This window comes from Dermacentor albipictus, chromosome 5 (genome assembly GCF_038994185.2).
Source record: "Dermacentor albipictus isolate Rhodes 1998 colony chromosome 5, USDA_Dalb.pri_finalv2, whole genome shotgun sequence".
Classification (NCBI taxonomy): domain Eukaryota; kingdom Metazoa; phylum Arthropoda; class Arachnida; order Ixodida; family Ixodidae; genus Dermacentor; species Dermacentor albipictus.
Genome location: NC_091825.1, coordinates 136,307,317 through 136,324,355, shown reverse-complemented (window position 1 = coordinate 136,324,355; position 17,039 = coordinate 136,307,317). Strand labels below are relative to the sequence as shown.

The window sequence follows — 17,039 nt, the reverse complement described above, 5'->3', positions numbered from 1 at the left end:
TCTTTAAACATCGGCAGCAATTTCAAGAAAGATAATTTCGTTGTACCAGGAGAAAACGTGAGTACAAACACTTGCGTTTTCATGGTTCACGGCATTCTTTTTTTTTTTAATTCTGGCACCAACACGTGGGGGAAAATGCTGGCTTTCCCGTAATCGAAAGTAGATGTAAGCACGAAATGGCTACCGCCAAAGCAGACTGGTTGGACTAATTACGACGATTACTCGCAACCATTTCACGCTGCCGGTCTGGTCACGCAGCGTGGCGCCATCTTTCGAAGCAGGTGGCGCAAAACCCATGCCGCGGAACTCGCGGACCACTGGCGTTGAAAAGAGCACGGGCAACCCTGTCTCAGCGCCAAAAGATGGAAAATGTATGGTGCACTGTATCTGCCTTTTGGACGTCGTTATTGGAAATGACAGCGTACCAGAAGTTACAGCTTGAGTGATATTGTGAACAAACATTACGAAGAAATCGGAAGCAAAATTGTTTTTTAAGTTGTTTGGACAGTAACTAGCGCATGCAATGCGGTCCTGTACAAAGGGTAGGGGTGAGAGATCGCAGTTTCTTAAGTTTTGATTTGTTGACCGGATGATCTCGTTTCGCTCTCGCAACGATGCCCGGATGTTCTCGTTTCCTTCTCGCCCCATTTTCGTCTTGAGTGCCCGGATAACGGCTCTGGATTTTGGCTCAAGGTCTCTTGAAAGTAGCCGACAACGGGAGCTAAAGGCATTCCATGCTTAAATACTGACCGCGATTCGGATGAATTAAAAGAAAAATACGTGGATCGGCAGGGAAGAACAGCCCGTTCGGCCTATATGTGCGACATCAAAGGAATGCTCAAACGCCAATCGAATGACGATCACTGTAAACAGAGACACCATCCAAGGCAGTGTTTCGATGAGCATTCCACATGCTGTTTATATATTACCGCGTTCAACAGCGTCGGCGTGTCACTTTATTTCCGTGGTACAGCCTTTGTCGAAACTTTCGAAGCCACTCCTCACGTGACAACCTGTCGCCGGACTCTTGTCGCAGTCTTGCGTCCCCAGCAATCCGAACCGCAATTTCCTAACCTCCGGAGCTTTGGAGAAACCAAAATTCTGGAGCAGCCCCGAGGGTTACTACAGTACGCGACTCGAAGACACCGTTCGCGCTCGGTGCCGATGACGTCAAGACTTTACAACAGAGAATGACTGCACCGGGTACGTTTGGGCAAACACCGTGTTACTATTCTAGGCAGTATAAGCACAGTAGCTCTACTTCTAGAAGGAAAAAGTAGCCACTAGCATGGCCTAACGTATAGGCTTCATCAATATGGCGAACTGTGCGAGTAGGTCCGGGTAAAGTGGCTGGAATGCGTAGTCTGGGTCCGTGGTTAGAAAAACGCGAACGAACACAACCGACTGAAGAACACAGGACGAGCGCTTGTCTAACTTAGATATGAACGAAAAGTTAGCCGGCACGACTCGAAAACGAATTTGAACTGCCGTAAGTGCTTGACTGCAATTAAGGTGTTCCCGCTAACACCGGAAGACCCTATACACAGAATAGCCCGAAAGCCGGCATTTCGAAGCACACACAACGCGCTCCGTTCAACACCCTCGTCGGCCGCCCCACTAAAGCTCTCCCGGGTATGTATACACACACAGAGGCGATGACGGGTCGTTCAGAACCACACGGCGGAGAGAAAAGAGAGCGGAGTCGCGGTAGAAATCAAAGGAAGAGAAGGTGCCTCCGCTGATAAGGGCGGCCAATATACACAACCTCCTCTTTCTGCCAGCGACCTATTGCGACCGCGGAGTCCTTTTCCGGTCACGTGACCCGGCGAGACGTTAGTCACGCCGCGCTGAGTCGCAAAGACAAACAGTCGCAGTCACGGACAGCACAATAGGACGAGACGCTAAGGGGGAGGGCCTCGCCGCAGCCTCAACGCTTTCGCTGTAACGTTTCGAGGCTGTTCGCGGGCGCTGCTAACAGCGGGCCGCCCCGGAGATGACTTACGCACACTTGGGTGAAGGCACTCAAGACAATGTCACGTGCGTGTGCGAAACTGTCACTTTGCTGCCTTCCTGTAAGGAGGGCGGCCTAGACGTTTTTTCTGTTGCTTTCTTCTTGGCGTTAACGAGGTGCGCTTGCTTGGCACTCGAGAAACACGCATTCCAAATACAGGCAAAAACTGACGAAAAAAATATATATACGGAAGGACAATTGATTGCTGTTGTACTCTCATGCAATCTGCAGGTACAAGAAAATCGTGCAGTCAAAGAAAGATGCGTTGAATTGTTCACAGAAATAAGCGATAAATACATATAGCAAAGTTAACCCCCCCCCCCCCCCATCAAGGTGGAACATACAATAAGTTATCATTTTCCAAGCGTAATAGAAAGCTAAAACAGCATTAAGACAGCGACGCATTGTCACAAACGCAGGCGCGGGAATTAAAAAATCGTGATTACCAAGCACTGAAACATATTTTTTTCCGGCAAACAAATTTCACTCTGTCACAGCTTGTGGAAAGAAGGATTTGGCAGAATGGTTCGTGTTACAACTGTATTCGCGCACCTTCTTCGAGATGTCGAGTCGAGACTTAAGTTGGCTTCGACAAGCAGTGGCTGCTATCAATGCCTGTTTTATTATAGAGGATATGGTGGAAGAATTTGACTATTAGTTTTTCTTCTTCTTCTTCTGGTGGTTAACGGTTCCCAGCCCAGCCATTCTTTTATTTCAGTGACACTTTCGAAAGGGTTTTAATTATTGGACACGAAGCGTGCGGCCTGATTTTGAATTTTTCCCTGTGACTTGTATCCAAATACTGACAAAAACTGCAATGATAATGACGTTTCCCTTTCTTTTTTTTCCATTCTACGGCTCTTTGAATTGCGCTCTATCGTTGTTACTTGTTTATTTTTAGAGAGAGGGGTCCGACAGCACGTGTCAACATAACAAACGGACTCGTCAGAGCCCAGGACGCGAACTGGTCGACGTCGTCGTACAACCACGAACGTTACGCCCCTTTACTCGAGATGATCGAGACGTGAACCCCTGCAAAAAGACGCGCTATACAGCAGCCGGTAAAGCATATATAATATGGGGTCTTACGCGCCAAAACCACTTTCTGATTATGAGGCACGCCGTAGTGGAGGACACCGGAAATTTCGACCACCTGGGGTTCTTTAACGCGCACCTAAATCTAAGTACACGGGTGTTTTCGCATTTCGCCCCCATCGAAATGCGGCCGCCGTGGCCGGGATTCGATCCCGCGACCCCGTGCTCAGCAGCCCAACACCATAGCCACTGAGCAACCACGGCGGGTCGCCGGTAAAATAGGCTTCAGAAATCTCGGCGAAGATAAAATAAAAAACGCGTCCACGTCGCATGTGCACGAAGCAGCATTAGTCGCGGTGACCCGCATCGTCTGCATCCCGTTCCACTGAGCGCGAAGCGCGCGCCGTCTGCCCGCGAAAAACGGAAACAATGTGAGGAGATCGAGCAACGCCAACAACTGGCTTACGACGGAGCGCCGGGCAACTGCGTTTCTGCTTGGCCTCCGAGAACGTTGACAGCGCAGCTTATATCCGCTTGGTGTATTAGATTTAGATTAGGGGACGCAAGCGGCGCAAGAACTAGGGAGCGACGGTAGTGCGCATGCGCAGACCCCTCTTACGTAGGCAAGCCGCTTGCGTCCTCTAGTCTAAAGCTCTCCACTGTCATGGCCACGGTAATTTCCTAACTCTTATCCTTACTCATGTCCATATTTTTCTCTCTCTCACACACACACACACACACACACAAACACACAAGATATGGAGCAGTGGTGGGACCTTGGCTCAGCCTTTTGTTAACGGTGTCTAGCACGCGCGGTTTAAGTTGGCGCCATGACTGCCGACTCGCACGTGCGTAAGACACAAGCAAGTCTTGTAGCGTCAGTAACTGCGCGAGACAGCTGGACGTTACGAGCTTTCGCGAGGACGGGCTGCCGAATGACGAAATGGAGAAACATACGCTCCCAACCCCCACCCCCCCCTTTTTTACGAGAGCCGGGTCTGCAGATGCGCGCGCTAGGCGACGGCAGCGACACCTACGCGCTTGTGTGCCGACATGTCTCGCTGACAGATGTGTCGGGGCCACCCACACAGATGCCGTCGTCTAGCCTCTTCGTTCACGCAGCTCCCGTCGGCTGGTTCGAGCTTCTTGGTAAAGCCAGCTGACAAACCGAGCGTCAGGAATGGCCGCGTTTCCGACGGCGACGTGGGTCCGGCTCCCAGCGGACGCAAATTATATTTTTGTCTGCTTTCATTTCTCTTTTCCTCATTACTTCTACGTTTCAATTAAGACAAACATTAATTGCCCATAATGTTTTCCTGGGCTTCATTGTCTGTTGGCTTCCCGTTGTTGTAAATATATACACTTACACATGCAACAGCTCTAAACGAAACCTCAAGAAGAGGTCGTATGACTCCATTGGAGCCTCGTTCATATGTGCATAGTTATGCATCTTGCCCCAAACACGCGATCTTGCTGCATTGTCACAAACATCATCGAAGTGATTATGCCTGTCCCACGAATAAGTCACATGATATTAAGAGGGAAAAGAGCAAGGAGTAGGACAGGCCATGTAACACGTACAGGAGCAAGCAAGTGGTGTATTGAGCAGGAAAGTGGATGTCGAGGAAAGTGATACGCAGTCGAGGATAGCCACCAAGGATTAGGTGGTGTGATGAGATTAGATAATTCACGGGCACAGGATGGAGCGAGCGGACGCGTGGCAGGCGTAAGCGGAGATGTTTCGGTGAGCTCTTTGTCCTGCAGTAGACATAAGATAGGCTGACATATGCTAACAAACCTCGCCGAATTCTTTTACGTGAAACTGCGTTATCTATATGCATGTCACTGCTCACCTGCTGTACGGGGGGTGGGAACAGTCAAGCGTCAATCGCTTTTATTCCCATCCCCTCCATCAATGTAATGGCGATGGAAATAAATCGTTATTATTATTATTATTATTATTATTATTATTATAGATGCCCATTTTACTTTTCACACCCGACCAAAGGAACTGTAAACTTACATGCATAAAACAAGAGTAAATGTTCCCTTATTTTGCAATTTATAAACACAGTCCTGAAGATTATAAAGAGAAAGACGCACAGTCGGTTGCACGGTTGTACGAGAAATACGAATTTCCGGCCTGTTAAGGCATGGCGCTCCTCAGCTGTTATACGAGTCACAATATCTATTACATATTAAAACGTTAAACTCGAGGTTATGTGTCCAGCATTTCAGCTTTCTAGCAAATTCCGAGTCCCGTAAGCTCTCGTGGCCGACTGTATATACTAAAGACGATCGAACTCCGCGAGGTGAACATAAAAGTTCTGCAAAACTTGGATATATTTGACTTGCACTGCGAGGTTTGTGGGCAACCACTCCCCAAGTACTGCACCACTACGCAAAGTTCTTGCAGCGAACCAAGTACTTCGACCTTGTCGTCTGTTGTAAAAAGTTGGCACGAAGACCACCACCACCGGTTTTGCGCACACGTGAACCGCACATGCAGGCATCGACTTTCGAAGAATACAAGTCGGCGTGCGATGTCGCAATCCGACGCGTTCTCGGCCGATAGCGGGCTATCTTGCAGGACGGCGTAGAGATACAACTAAAAGGTGATACACGCTGGCCAGCGCGTCAATCAAGTTCATAATTAATGCTCCGAGGCACGATTTCAAGGCGCAATTTGCGCCGATCCCGTAGTCGGATGACAAAGCCGGAAGGACGACGATGCAACGAGCAGACGACATTACGAGCACGTACCACGACGACACGTTATGAAGGGCTGACTGGCGCGCGCGACAAGGTCTCGTGAAACAAACGTAACCGCAATGCGACTCTATAGTAAGGATGGTTTATCATGACGTCGATTGGCCGCGATTACATAATTAGTTGTCTGCAATGAGCTGGAACCAAGACATTTTACTGTATAATGCTAGCTTCACCACATTGTGCATAAACAAAGGGCGGAAGTGCGCTGTATAGTGATGTCGACATCTCCTGCGCCGTACAATTCGCACTAAAAACGCCGATTGAAAAAAAAAAAAAAACGATCGGTGCGTCGTCGTGAAGGAAAACTGCCTTGCAGGAAAGCTACCTTCACAATTAGGAAAATCTCTTATGAAGGCTTGACACCACGGCAGGCACGTACCCAGGGGGGGGCCCGGGGGGGCCCGGGCCCCCCCCGAAATCAAGTGGCATACCCCCCCCCCCCCCACACACACACACACTCACGCCACCACTCCTCACACATTCCTAAAGCGCCACCAGATCAATGTTGAGACTTGGCAGCTATTAATCGGTCAGCATTATGCTGCCTTTTTCACTCCTTTTAAATGGCGGTAGTTATCGGCATCTCTTGTAATGCGAAGGACAGTTTTCTCATAGATTCCGCACCCGTGCGATTAACTCGACATGCGTTCAGTTGTCACCATCTATTCAACCGTCACGCGCATAGCTGTTGCTTTTGTTAGTTCAACCTTCTTTGTTTAGGCTGATCCTGGGACCAGGAAAGGGATGCGGCTGTTACTGAGCTGGCCTGTACTCTCGTGGAACGAGTTGCGGCCGGAGAAAACGCCAACTGCGTTTAACTTTTCCCTTTGCTTCATTATTTCCTTGAGTTACGGCTCGCCGCGAGGCTGTCAGACGCCCGCAACCATATACACGTGATGTGGATTAGATAAGGTGGGAAATAGAATAATGTGAAAGTGCGTCCATCATGATACCCTGCAATAACCCTTAAAACCATAAGCAAGATGACTGTCGCCCGTCACCTCGTCTGTTTTTCCCTAATTGTATAATACTTTTCGTGCAAAATTGGCAACTGGAAACAAAAATCGCAAGGAGTTGAGAAATGAAGCGATCTACTAAGGGAGAGAGCCAAGGCAACAACCAAACTGCAAGGAAAAGCGAATAATAAAATAAGTTAAGCGTTGTTTATGAGACTATTTATGGATCGACATCTTTTTATTTAAAAAGGAAGTAGAAAAAACGCTGCCGGAAGTGGAGAACAATTACTTGCTTTGAATGACGCTTCTACAGTTATCGGTCGAACCGCCTCACGTAGCCACTTCTCTGCTGTGCTTATGTGGGTGTTTTTCTAACCTTTCGCGGTGAGCGCAGTACATCTAGAATCGCAGAGTCCTGCGCTCTACGCGGTTGTGTGGGACTGGCGGCCACACAGCGTTACGCACTTCGCGGAGCTGTCAAAACTGATCAACAAGGCGAAAATAACTGATATTCGAAACTATAACATGAGAAAGACTGAAGAAGCCGTAAAAAATGAACGCAGCCTGAAATCAGTAAAAAAGAAACCTTGCTTCGGACAAACCATGATGTATACACTAAAGGATAATATAATCAGCAATCTCGAAGATATAGTAAAAGCAGCGGAAAAATTCTAAGCTGACCTGTATACAGTACTAAGAGGAGTCACGATACCGCACTAAGAAACAGTAATGAACAGGATACAGAAACTCTCCTATAACTAGCGATGAGGTCAGAAGGGCCCTGCAAGAAATGAAACGATGAAGAGCGGGAGGAGAAGGTGGCATAACAGTCGATTTAATCAAAGATAGAGGAGACACAATGCTTGGAAAACTGGCGGCTCTTTATACGAAGTGTCTATCGACTGCAAGGTTCCCAGAAAACTGGAAGAATGCAGACATTATACTAATCCAAAAAAGGAGACGTTAAAGAATAGAAAAATTATATGACCATTAGCTTGCTCCCAGTATTATGTAAAATATTTACCAAAATAAACTCCAATAGAATAAGGGCTGGATTTGTCGACCAAGGGAACAGGCTCGCTTCAGGAAGAGATACATTACAAGGGATCACATCCATATCATCACTCAGGTTATCGCGAAATCCGCAGAGTACAATAAGCCTCTCTACGTGGCTTACATAGATTACGAAAAGGCATTTGATTCAGTAGAGATACCAGCAGTCATAGAGGCACTACGTAATCAAAGAGTACAGAACGCTCACGTTTGCTAAATATTGCTACATGCGTGTGGTATTTGTTTTAACGAGGCGCGTGGGCGCCATCACTCCTGAAAAGAGGAGGAAGAACGAACTGGGCTCGCGCTGTGAATCTAACCGGTCAGCGCGCTTCAGCCGTTGTTGTAAATATAAACTGTAAGTAGTTTCTCGTCTTACTGACTTTTCCTTCGCGTAAGAATATCTACAGAGGTTTTACAGCTACCTTAATTCTACATAAGAAAAACAGGCAGATACCTATAGAGGAAGGAGTCATACAGGGAGACACAATTTCTCCAAAGCTGTTCACTGCGCGCTTAGAAGAATTCAAGCTATTAAACTGGAAAGGCTTAGGAGTAAAGATCGACGGGAAATATCTCAGCAACTTTCGGTTTGCCGATGACATTGTTCTATTCAGTAACTGTGCAGACGAGTTACAACAAATGATTGAAGACCTTAACTGAGAGAGTGTCAGAGTGGGGTTGAATATTAATATGCAGAAGGTGAAGATAATGATAAATAGTCGGGTAAAGGGACAACACATCAGGATCGCCAATCGGCCACTAGAGACTGTGAAGGAGTTCGTTTGCCTAGGTCAATTCATCACAGGGAACCCTGATCATGAGAAGGAAATTCACAGAAGAATAAAAATAGGTTCGATTGCATACGGCAGACATTGCCAGCTCCTGACTGGAAGCTTACCATTATTATTGAAAAGTAAGGTGTGCAATCAGTGCATTTTGCCAGTGCTGACATATGGGGCTGAGACTTGAGATCAAGTAAAGAACCGTGCAAAGAGCGATCGAACGAAGATTGCTAGGCATAACGTTAAGAGAGAGAAAGAGAGCGGTTTGGATCAGACAGCGAACGGGTATAGGCGATATTCTAATTGACATCAAGAGGAAAAAATGTAGCTGGGCAGGTCATGTAATGCGCCGGTTAGATAACCGTTGGACCATTAGGGTTACAGAATGGGTACGAAGAGAAGGGAAGCGCAGTAGAAGACGGCAGAAAACTATAGATGGTGCGATGAAATTAGGAAATTCGCGGGTGCTAGTTGGAATCGGTTGGCGGCAGGACAGGGGTAATTGGAGATCGCAGGGAGAGGCCTTCGTCCTGCAGTGGACATAAAACAACATGATGATGATGATGATGATGATGATGATGATGATGGTGGTGGTGGTGGTGATGATGATGATGGAGGTGGTGGGCCCCCCCCCGAAAAAAAATCCTGGGTACGTGCCTGCACCACGGTATTGCGACTCTGGGTCGAAGACAAGAGACGGACTCTTAGAGCAGACGAAGAGACGAAGAGCTTTATACAATGTGTACATATAGCAGGCACTAGCATACAAGCAGCGGTGCTGAAGAGCGCACCAGACCGGCTGGTGGCGACTCGCTCTTCCGCGTCGCATTCCTATTTTTTCGTGGAAGAAGTCCAAGCTGCATACCACCGGTCTCCACGGCACGCGCGCGCCTGTGTGCGTGTGTGTGCGTGCGTGCGTGTGTGTGTGCGTGCGTGCGTGTGTGTGTGTGTTTGCGTGTGTGTGTGTGTGTGTGTGTGTGTGTGTGTGTGTGTGTGTGTGTGTGTGTGTGTGTGTGTGTGTGTGTGTGTGTGTGTGTGTGTGCGTGTGTGTGTGTGTTTTCGCAATGCGGCCGCCGCGGTCGGGAATCAAACTTGCTACCGCGTGCTCAGTTTCAGAATGCCTGCCATCCGCTATCCGGTAACGAGAAATGTTCATTATCACTGGCCAGATTTTTGTCGTCTTCGTTACGCGGATGGAGGAGCTCTCCTGTGTGAAGCACTAATGTGAGCCACTTTCTACACTCATTTATTTAGTTATTTACGTATCTCTCGTTGAAGAAGATGCACTTGTGTCCGAAACCACTGCTGTTAAATGCCACATTTACACCAACTTTGAGCTCGTACACAATCTTAACACTCATTTTATAGTCGTCCTATAAAAAAAATTGTGCCTGGCGCATCACAGCCGCAGTCCCTTTCGCGCCACTAAAAGCCACAAATTACATATTTATAAACTACCCACCACTACAGCAGAAGACGCTTCATATCAGAATGAGGATTGTGCATAGGATAACCAGTCACTCCCCTATTCGAGCAATCCGTTCCCCACGGCCCCGACAGTTCCGCATAGCCAACTTCTATTCTTGAACCGTTGGCAGTTGCGAGAAAAAAAAAAAGAAGTTATCGAGGCGTCACCCGGAACGCAAGGCAAATTCTTCCATGTACGGGTACAAGCACGCGTTGCAGATCCTGTTGGAAAATTTCCTTACCACGCACTGAGTGTATATACGCACGGGCAGTACCGGAATTCTAGCGTTCATATATATATATATATATATATATATATATATATATATATATATACGGCCGTCACTTGCGGATTCGATTTCCACCAGCGCGACAGGTTATCTTTTCTTCCACTTTCATTTAACCTTTTCTTCATTATTTTCAACATTTCAATAACCGCAGCTCTACGACTCCTCGGCTCCATTGCCTGCGGGCTTTATATATATATATATATATATATATATATATATATATATATATATACTTTCATTTTCATTAATTTATCATTCCTTTAATTTAATTAGTAAGGTCAAGTAATTTCCCCTATGTTGACCTTCGTGTCTGTTGGCTTCTTATGCTATGATTAATAAGCATCGGGCACCTCCGTTAACCCCCTTTCTTCTCCTTCATTACATAACGCGGGTATCGAGTCCGGCAACATTAATGCCTTTAGGTAGCCTGTGTGACTTTATTGACCAGTACACACACACACACACACACACACACACACACACACACACACACACACACACACACACACACACATATATATATATATATATATATATATATATATATATATATATATATATATATATATATATATATATATATAGAGAGAGAGAGAGAGAGAGAGAGAGAGAGAGACGTACATTAGTATTGTACGGTGACGTTTCGGCTCAAACTGCGCCACAACAAACGTCCCTTTGACAAATGCTGGTCCACCAGCCGAAGCTGCAGTCCACCAAGTTGGTGGAAGTTTGGTGGGCCGCCTCGCCAGGTCCGGTGGTCTGCTCCGCACCACCGTCAGTTGCAATTCGCTCCTCGAAGAGGCAGGAAGTGTGTCGAGTGAGCGCCTCAACGGCATTTTGCAATGTGGTGAACGCGGTTTAAACGATAGATTCGGCGGGACCTCAAAGAGGTGCCACGTAATGCTAACGCATTTCTCTCGCATTTACCGCTAAATCGCCACTGTTTATTTTTTTTTAGCTCTCTCGATATATTTAGTTACGAGTTTGGAAAACGCGAGCTACCCTAATCTCAATGAACAACAGGCTGTCTTGTTCGTAGAATGAACGGTGAATCAGCAACATGCAGGTTTGCCATTGCATCAGCATCGCCGAAAGCTTATACAGCGTTGCAGAAACAATTAACGGCCGATGTCAGCGAATTAGCGACCTGCATTACGAATGTACTCGCACGTAAACGTCAGCTGCAAGGGTCGCGGTTAATTTGGCCCTCGATTGGTCTGCTGTGGATTCTTCGCAGAACCACGTCAGCTTCGCTGCACAGTAAAAACTCCTTTCGCAGACGAGGCGTCATAGGGGTAAAGAGGCAAACACTTGGAGCGATGCCACGTAATTGCTTGTCAAAGCATCGCGTGACCTCTTGGTCGCGACTGCTAAGACGCCTGCGAAAGGGATTCAGACTGGCGTGCCCACAGTATACAGCTTTCCTGTTACCGTGACACTGGTAATAACACGATGGTGCTGGTGATTATGATGATGATTAATCTTTATCGCAAAAAAAAAGAAAGAAGAGCGGCTCGAAGGCAAACATATAGGGTGTAAATAGGTGAAAAAAAGAAGGAAGCCAGATTACCAACTGAAACGCGAATGAGCTTGAATGCTCTAGACAAACACTGCGAAACCGGTCACAAAGAACAGAAGCCGTAGTGTACTTTATCGAATAATCCATGTCAAATCGCAGAAAAATCCACGTATTACCCGTAATTCGCAGTGACTTGACGGACTCGAGTGCCAGATTTTTTACCCCAGTAATATTACGCGTATAACTGGAAACTTTATGGGCACTCGTCATGGAGCTGCGAGCAAAACGAATGTTAAAACGAATGCGTCCAAATGTATTGTATTTTTTTATGTACAAACCACCCCTTATGTAATACCCCCCAGCGAGGTGCTTAAGAAAATAAAAATGAAAAAAAAAGTGAAAAGGAAGGAGCGACAGTAGCACGAAGAAAAGAACTCTAGCAACTACTGCAATAATATAACAGGGAAGCTGGTGTCTTAACGCAGTAAGTTGCCGGCTGGGCTAGTTGGTTTTCATTCTTGCGTTCCAGCAGAGCTTCCGGGTTCAAAATCTAGGCACGATTTGACGTCGAGGCACTGATTTCACGTCAACGCGTCAACATCGACATCTGTATCAATCTGAGTCCGATTCATTTCCGCTTGACGCGTCAGCGTTTCACTGTGCAGTGGACGAAGCCTTCCGGACACTGAGGTTCGAGTGCACGTACACAACTTCTTGCAAGCGATCCCCTGCGAACCTGTTGCTTAGCTTGGTGTGGACATTTCCAAACTTGAATCAGTTTCTTGCACATGTCGCAGAAGAAGCGGGAATTGCAGTACGCGACGTGCGAGGAGGCTCAAAGGTCGGTCGAAGCAAAGCCCTTGCATGACGCCAGGTGGAGCGCGTATTTTATTAAGACGCTGAGTCGTGGGCTGCCGAAAAAGGGCTGCCCAAAAATAGCGCCTCTTCCTCTTCACAATCACACTCACTCCTACGTAGATGGATCCAGGTGCTTCGCAAATTCCATAACTCCTTCTTTTTACCAAACTTTTAGATACATCGAAAGGAGTCGCATCGCAACAAAAGAATTCTGCGGGGAAGCCGTTTTTCTTTTCTTTTTTCAATTTTATCCTGGTAAAAAATGAAGCAAAAAAGGCTGTTTTCCGAAATTTTCAATGTTTTATTCAACCACCCACATCTCTAATAATGACCTTCGAGATTATCATGGTGCGCGGAGCGCGCCGCCCGATCTCGAAGGCCATGTTCGAAGCGGTGGGGCAGGCATCCTGAGAAACAACAGATGGCCATTCCACACCGATCAGTTGAATGCACTAGAGGGTCAATGACGTCTGAGTAGCCCAAGAACAACAGGATTATTTCCTTTTCAGTGTCCTGCCTATCTTTTTCTTGCGCGCGATGTTGACCGCTGAGGACCGACGCGCAACAAAACGTCAGCGCTGCCTTCGGTAAGAAGAAACGAAGCAGCCACTCAATGCGAAATAATCGCAGCTACGGAATCCCCCCCAATCTCCCTGCCTGATTAGCTTCGCAACCGCGAAACTGCGCATTCAGCGTCGCACTCACTTCCAGGAAGCGTAGTGAGGGTCACGGCGCTCGACCTCCCGAGCCGGCGGCGTTACGGGAGACAAGGTCGACCGCGATCTGTCTGACACGGCGACAGATAATCGTGGACGATGCATTGTTGTCCGGACCGGACGGAGTAGAAACGCTTGTCTCTGACTGCACCGACATACACGCGCTACCTCCGCAGAGCATTGTGAGGTTTCCCGATTGAAAAAAAAAGGGGGGGGGGGGGACGAGGGCAAGAACACAGAAATACAAAGAAAGAAAGAGAAAAGAAAGAAAGAAAGAAAGAAAGAAAGAAAGAAAGAAAGAAAGAAAGAAAGAAAGAAAGAAAGAAAGAAAGAAAAGAATTATCAGACTTCAGCGACACCGCCACCTTCTCGAGAACAATTTCTATTTGGTTAGGTTAGGTTAGGTACTATCGGTCCTACATAAAGTTAGTCTAAGTTCATAGGTGGCCCATCGAGGAGCTACTTTTTTATGTACATTTGAACCTTACAACATTGCGTAATGTGTCCGCACTGTAAAGAAAGAGCATCCGCGAAGCGACTCAACGCAGGAGATGCGTAAAACTCAACACTCGCACGTACGCATCCCCACATAAAGGGGAAGAGTAGTTCCGCTTGTGTCAGCAGGGCAAACATTCGCCGTTCATCGAACAGCCAAGGACGACAGCGCACACGAGCAACATGCAACACGCTCTAGAGGGAGCAACGGGCGCCCAACCCTCGACCACGGGGCTCAGCCGTACGGGTGCCTGCACGCCCTCCCTCTTCGAGCGGGGGCCAGGACGAGGGCATTCAAGCACCCTTGTCAGTCGCTTCTTAAAGAAAGATGCAAGGCGAAACACACACACACACACACACACACACACACACACACACACACACACACACACACACACACACACACACACACTTAGCACGAGCGACTGAGTCTGCGGCCACGCAACGCCAGCCATGGCCAGGCCAAGAGCGCATTACCTCTTCGATGCGGGGGCCACTGTGGCCGCGGCCGTTTTCAAGAGCTAATGCGCCAAGAAAAGCAACCGAACAAGACAAAACGGGGTGGAGGAAAGAGGAGGAGCTGCGGCGTGGCAAGGCCGAGACTCGCCAAGCGATGCGGCCGCCTGAAATCAGCGTGGGCGCAGGAGTCCTTGCGGCGCGATCCCTTGGCCGAGCCTCGCTACGCATCCTGTTATACGCGGGCCCCGACGCCAACGTGAGCAAACCGCGCCGCCGCGAAAACGCACTATACGCGCGCACGCCAGGCAGCCAGAGGCGACGAGAAGGATGTGTACTACGGCGAGACTCTTTTTCTGCGTGTAAGCTGAGTGGTTGTCTCGGCTAGCTCGCTTCCTTCCGCTCATCCGACCGCGTTCGTACTCCGGACTATACGCGGTGCTGCTACGCGCCCCATCTCTTCTCTTCCTCCCCCCCCCCTCATTACATTAAATAAATACAGAAATACGTCGACCAAGATGAAGAGCAGACGAGTCATTTCCCACGCTTAGGGCAACGGCCGTGGCGCCGAATCAAAGAAAGGCAGCTGCGTGTGACGTGATTGCAGCCCTCGTCCACACCTCCATCAAGGAGGGAAATCGGAATGGCATCTGAGAAAGTCAACTCTGCGTCTTTATCCATGGACCTCTGAGAAAGAGCGCGAACGCTTTCTGAGAGAATGTGCCACGATGTAACTGAGAATAGAGAGAGAGAGAGAGAGAGAGTTAGAGAGATGGAAGAGAGGGAGGGTCAGAGAGGGAGGGAGGGCCTTGCGAACTCTTTAGCTCAGAAAACGCACGCACTTGAAGGTATGCAGCCTTCGCCAGAAGTGTGGAAGCCTCGTGCTGCGAACGTGGTCGGGCCTCTCAGTGGGGCCACGGAATAACTTTTGCCCTATACTACCCGAAGGAATTGAAAGGGGACGGTGCTACCTCACTCCCTTCGATTTCGGAGCACCAGTGGTGCCGTGGACGCCTTCGGGATTCAGTCCAGTCTTATTTTAGGTTACAATAAGACAAGATTCGGATTTAAGTCTAGACTTAGAGGCTGGCGTTTGTGCAAGCGGGCCCTGGTGTTTCTTTGGAATGTGCCTAAATGCCAGCGCGCAGAGATTTTGCACTCGGCTCCGGGATAGAGGAAAGCGAGTGAGGGGACGAAGAAGAGTGCCGCGGCAGGGGGATTCCAACCGACAACCTCGTGCCCGGCAGCGGAACGCCGCGCAGCCGACGAGCTACACGCGCGCGCAGCGGGGTAAGCATACGCAGTGATCCAGCACGCGTGCGCAAGCACACACGCGCAAGGGCACGCCCGCTGCATCATGCATATCGGATTCATTGCAGGACGGGTGCGCGCGGCCTCGCATCGCACCGCGAGGTCGGTCACGGCTCCTCGCGCTTCGGGCAAGACCAGAAGCACGCCGCGAAAAAAGCTGTCGCCGGGAACAACGCCCACCAGCTGACCGCGATGTACGCTGACTGCGACGTAACGCGCCGCCAAGTACGAAAGGTCGCCCGATTTACGGGGAAGCAGATGCTTATTTACGCTAAGACCACGCAAGGAATTACGCGCCGACTTCTTCTGCTTGCTATACATAGCTGCTGCCATCCCAAACTCGTGCTACGGACGCCCTTTTGTGGCCGTTCATATTTTCTTTACAATAAAAGCGTACAGCGCTGCGGACCATAAAATTCGTGAACGTGCTAGTTTTTAGTGTGCTGCTTCGTCGATATCACTGCTCGCCAACCAGCCCATCAGTATCTAATTAAGCAAGTTCGTCGTCAGCCAGTCAGGGGAGTGACAGGGTCAATGCGATATTAGAGAGCTTTAGATTAGGGGACGCAAGCTGCTTGCGTCTCCTAATCTAAAACTATTATGTGTCATGCGCTGCAGTGTATTCGCGAGAAATACAAATAAATAAATAAATATACAAATAGGTAAATAAATAAATACAAACAAAGAACAGCTAGGGACCGCACACGCAACACCTCTACTTTAATATCGACATTATTGAGGAATTCCAAGCAAGTCAGCCTCGTCCATGAACGGAGGAGACTCGGTACATGCATGCCAGAAAGGGAGTATAAACGCGAAAGACTGCGCGGCAAAGTAACCTCGGAAGTTTCGGTGTCGCAGATTCTGGAGCCGTGCGTTCGCGGCAACTATAAGCATTCATTAAAAAAAGAAAAGAAAGAAAAAAAAAAGATTATATTCTACGCGAAAGTAAGTAAGGACACAAAATTTGGGGACTTTCTTTTCACAAGAACAGTCCGAGTATATATACACGAACAGATTGATCTTTGACAGTTTACAGGTAGCTTTTTCACGTCGTAGTTATAACGTTTAAGGCTCAAAATTCAAGGAGGGAGAATTTCGTATTTCTTTATTTCTTCCTTTCCTTTCCTTTTACTTTCTTAATTTTTTTTTTCGTGCTACCAACCAATCGTACTTTACCGAATGAAGCGCGAACCGACAACAGAGAGAGCGTTCTACCCACCCAATCAAGCGTCCCGGTCATTCCGTATAAGGCACCTAGTTCGTGCTGCGCACGACTCGCCGCCGCGGAGCGCTTCGCAAGTTATCCAACGCG

General features: G+C 48.2%; 1 protein-coding gene across 3 annotated transcripts in view; it reads right to left on the bottom strand.

Annotated features, from left to right (window-relative positions):
• Positions 1-17,039, bottom strand: part of LOC135909254 (uncharacterized) — an 87,796-nt gene that overhangs the window by 39,489 nt on the left and 31,268 nt on the right. The window lies entirely within an intron of this gene.